This window comes from Aptenodytes forsteri, unplaced genomic scaffold (genome assembly GCF_000699145.1).
Source record: "Aptenodytes forsteri isolate BGI_AS27 unplaced genomic scaffold, ASM69914v1 Scaffold317, whole genome shotgun sequence".
Lineage (NCBI taxonomy): Eukaryota > Metazoa > Chordata > Aves > Sphenisciformes > Spheniscidae > Aptenodytes > Aptenodytes forsteri.
This window is the reverse complement of record NW_008794415.1, coordinates 288,832-293,766: the sequence shown is the minus strand read 5'-3', so window position 1 is coordinate 293,766 and position 4,935 is coordinate 288,832. Positions and strand designations below refer to the sequence as shown.

The 4,935-nt window shown below is 38.4% G+C and overlaps 1 protein-coding gene across 1 annotated transcript in view; it reads left to right on the top strand.

Moving 5' to 3' along the window:
• The first annotated feature begins 282 nt into the window (after nt 1–282).
• PDE5A (phosphodiesterase 5A) overlaps nt 283–4,935 on the top strand; it is a 65,171-nt gene continuing 60,518 nt past the window's right edge. Inside the window, exon 1 of the mRNA XM_009289371.2 lies at nt 283–331. The gene's annotated coding sequence lies outside the window, so the exon portion shown is untranslated. The remainder of the gene's footprint in view (nt 332–4,935) is intronic.

Genomic DNA, 4,935 nt, shown 5'->3' with positions numbered 1-4,935 from the left:
GGCGCCCCGCGCCGCTGGTCGGGGGCGGCTTCTCCGCGCTCGCCTTGCCTTGGCGTTGGCTCTTGCAAAGAGCCCGATGTAAAGCCCTGAGGAGCTCGGCTGGGCTTTTTTCCCCCGGCTTGACATGCTGCCTTTTGGAGATAAGACGAGGTATTTGCTCACCGTTGTCACACTTCAGCAGTGGGACTTCAAGTTGAAACCGAGTAAATTCGGCTATTTTTAGAAGCGGAGTCAGGTTTCCATTTTGAATATTTTCCGATAAACAAAGCAGCGGGGATGCAGAGCACAGGCGATCTGCAACTCCCACGGTATATCTTAGTGGAGAGCTCGGGTTAGTAAGTCCTGTGGCTTGTTCCTCGGACACGCCATCTCCGCGGGCTCGCTTCTCTCCTCTCCGCTCCTCTCCTGCTCCTGAGCCGCTTGCACCATCTGCTCGTCGCTGCTGATTTACTTCTTTCCCAAGTCAATTAGCGGGCATGGATGCGTTCTGAATGAGGTTTTGCTGCTGCTCCTCTCTGCATGGGATGGGGCGGTAAGAAGAGAAATCCCCATTATTAATTGACTCGCAGCAAGCTAGAAAGCTTCAGGGGTCACCTGCTTTCTTGCAACCATCTGTCATGCAGTGCCCTTTCTTCTGCTGCTTCTTCCTTAGGTTCATTTAACAGAAAAATAATAAAAATGCCTTTAAAAATGTCTTTTAAATGTTGATTATTTTTTTTAAAAAAGGCTGCGCGTAGGTGTAGGTTGCATAGGTGGAAGTAGTTGAGCTTGATACTCTCCAGAACACTAGTGCATGGTATATAACTGAAGGGTAGCTTGTTTGCTCAGGAAATAGGGTGTTAGCAGCTTTGAGAAGTAGCATTTTATTAGTTCAGCCTGTCACACTTCCTTTGGAAACTGGAAGCAGTATTGAACAAATAGGAATGCTAATTAATAGTAACCGCTGTGTCAGATTTGTTTTCCCCATGGAGGGGTTCGGTTAGTCTTTTTTTTTTTTTTTTTTTTTTTTTAATGCTGAGACACAGTTTTGTGTTTGTGTGGGTCTGAAACAGGCAGTAGTTCACAAAATACAATTCGGTCATGTCTCCATGACGGCGATGCCTCTGCGCGTAGAGAGGGTTTTGCAGAAAAACTGTTGACTTTGAGTTCTTGCTTGGCAAGATGTTTTGTGATGTTTTTGAAGTGATGGAAACGTTGCATTTGTCTCAAAACTCTCCTCTCTGCTGTCTTGCATGGAACTTTTTTTTTATCCTTACTATATAAATAGAAAACTATAACTGTATAATAAGGAATACCTCTTTTATATGTAAGTTTGTATTTGAAAAGACAAATGACAAGTTACTTGACTGTATGTTGGTTCAAATTTTAGTCACTAAAATGATGTCCTGTAAAGCTGAGCAGTTTGAAAGAACTGATGTACTTTGTAAAAAGGTTTAATGTTCTACGTTGTAGTGTTATTTTGAGCTTGAAAAGAGAAAACCCCTAAAATTTAATGCCATGCTTTGTTTCAGTTTAATCTTTGTACAACAGCAATACATTGAACAAAGACTATGCTGTTGATGTTTTGTTACTTAGCATTATGCTTACTCTGTCAAGTAAAGCAGCATTCCTTGAACTAGTTTTCAACTGTTTTCTAATCTCAATTTACTGCTTCTCATTTTTCGTTTTGCTTCATAATATGCCAAAGCCCTCACAGGTCCTAAAAGCAATAGACCAAGAAGTTAGTTAATTTGGTATCTAGTGGAGCACAGAGGCATATTCTGCTTCACATTGCGAGGCACAATTGCTAATGGATAAAGATAGTTTTTGTATCTGTTTCTCAAATATTTATAGACAGGAATAGCTCAACCATTTATTACAGAGTAATACAAGCCCTTTCCACTGATAGTAATGAGCTTTGAATCAGAACCTAATTTAGCAATTTTATGATCAGTATGAAGTAATATATATTTTTTTTTCTCTGCAATTAATTAATTCCCATAATGTTTTATACAGTAGTTCTTTTGGTAATTCCCACAAAAAATGTTTTAATTAGGTGTCTAAATACTACTTATAAAATAAATGCTTTGGGTGGTCTTATGCCTGCAGATGTTTTGTTGTTTTTTTTTTTTTAAAGTATGGGAGTCACATCATCTCATATAGTCATTGAAGAGTTACCTCTTACTCCATTTTGCATAGCTCAGTTTGACATTAGTATCTGTTTTCACGGTTTAAATAAAAATTGTATTTTCTGGCAAGGTGGCACTTCAAAAGAAAACGTTTCTTTTTATTCACAATTAGTTTGTATTAACTATTGTTCATAACGTGCTGTTAAGAGTCGCTAGGCTCCCCAATCCATCTTCTGGATTCTTGGGGAGAAGGGCTGCAGGTCGTCTACTTAACGAATTTGCACCTGCTTTCCTCCTCTCCCCTAAAATGTGTTGTAGAAGATAAGTATATACAAATGGCTTACACCTTGGTATTTTGATCCTGCAATGCCTCGAGGTTGATAGCGTCTACAGGCAGGCCACGTTACTGCCTTCCTCGAGTCTTTCATGGCTAGGCGGCCTGACATATTCTGCGATAAAGCTATGTTGATTGACTTCCACCTGTACAGCGCAAGGTTGCAATTCTACAAGCGCGTAATTCAGGTGAATAGCTTTAAATTGCTCCCTTCTTCGAGTATGTGAAGAAACGGTGATCCCACGAGTAGGAAGCTACAGAATCAGTTATTTATTACTCTATTTTGTACCAGGGAGGTAAGTGGTATACAGGGATAATATAAATAGCTATTATCCACTAAGTGTTGTTACAGTACGATCAAAGTGCAGAACAACAAAGGGGAAGTGTGTCACCAGCACACTCAATGACGAGATGAATTTGGTTCACTTAGTGATACAGTGTGCTGGTTGACAAACCTTCTGGCTGGAGAGTTTGTTACTGCACGCTTACGGGTTCAAGAGTTTCTAAATGCCTAGCTCCTACTAAATTTAAGCTATTTATTCCTTTTTTTTCAGCTCCTCTTGTTATTTTTCCCCTTTCAAAGTTTTAGAATTGCCTATCATATTCTGGCTTCCCAGAAAGCAGAAATGTTTTGAAGTAAAATGATTCTTTTAGATTGTGTCTTATGTTTACCCATACTGTTGTTAAAAGCCCTTTGCAGTTGCTGCTACAAATATAACTGTTCTAACTAGACATTATAAAGGCATACTCTGCAGCCTTTTTTCTTACAAAAGTGTACTGCGTTTATGGCTGAATTCGTTACCCTTTTTGTCTTCCTGAAGTTTTATCTTTTTATGTTCCCTTAAAAAAAAAAATCCATGCGTTGTCATGTTCAAACATCATACTTATTTTAACCCCCTATGGAATACTTCTGTATTTCTGACTTCCTGTTTGTCCCTACTCTTAAAAATACGGGAGTGATTCTCTCTTAGTGCTCTTTGCGATCAGAAGCAGCAGACTGCCAAAACAGCCAGAGTAAAAATTCTCCTCTTGGTTAGAGGCAACTGCATTGTTCCAGGCGGTTTTTGTCTGGTTTCCTAAATGTATGGCATGATAGATACAAATTATTAACCCAAGTCTTGTATGCCTTTCACTGGAAATAAGATTATTTTGTTATAAATACATCTTGGCTTATTAGCAGGGTTGGGAAATATTTACAAATGAATTAAGGTGGGGTTGTATTTGGAAAAATAAATGTCCTTAACAGCATGGTACTTCATAGCGCTTCACCGAGGATTCCAGAAGTGGCGTTTACGGGGAAGCTGTACTTTGCTGGAATTCAGAGATTGCACAACTTGAATATATCAATTGCATTTATTACTTTGAAAAAACTCAAGTACAGTTGGTTTTTTTTTTCTTCTTGATGGCTGGTGGACAATCAGTTTGTAATGTGCTGCCTGGAGTACCAAATTACTTAGGACATTTGCCTTCTAATCTCTGTGTCTAGAGGGCTTTTAAAAAATGTCTTTCATTTTGAGCCGGCTGTTTGATGTTTAATCTCATAAATATTATATGTCATATGCATTATGTCATTGTTTTGTTTGGTAAAATATGTGTGCTTAATTTTTTCTAATTGAAAGGAAATTAATTTTTGGAGCAAGTGTATGAAAATTCAGATTTTCAAAGATAGAGCTGTTGAAGATTTTCTGCATGGAAATGTGCTTTGGCCTGTGTTTTTTCTTAAAAAGATATTACTGACATACAAAAAAATAATAATCCTAAAAATATACAGGTATGAGCCATATTTATCCCTAACATGACCTTGGTAAGTAGGTGGTGGGTTTTAAACTTCTATGATTGAAGGACCCCTAACAGTTTTCCAGTGGAGGCACAGAATCCTATGCAAATTGTTCGAATACGCTGAAAGGGGACTTGCTTTTCTAAGTTAGCCTATGCGAAGCATTTACAAGAGGACTGCAGACCCACTGATTCTTTGGACCATGGCTTGAAAACCACAGGAAGCAGTGGTGTTAACGCAGGGATCAGAACATTTTCTCCCACTTACTTGGTTTTATTAGATGCTTACAGAGGTTTTCTGAGAATGAAGTACAGAAAAAAATACCAATTTCTATGAAATCTTGGAAAGTTTTCTTGTTGGGCTAATGATCTCTGTAGTTGTCCCACTTATAAATAATGTATCCATATCCTTAGGCCTTTCTTGATAATTGCAAAGTATTAAGATCATCCCAAAATATTTTAAACTCCTGATTCAAAAAGCACTCAGGAAGGTAAGGAATGTTACCCACATTCATGAAGTTGCAAGTGTGATTTAGTATCTTCGGCATTTATTCTTGGAAATAAAGCTAGGTGTGTGCCCGAGTATTTTGGAAACAATGTCTAAACCAGCAATTACTGTAGACTGAAGAAACTGTCATTTGAGAAATGATAAGAATCATAGAATAATTTGGGTTGGAAGGGACCTCTAAAGGTCATCTAGTCCAACCCCCCTGCCGT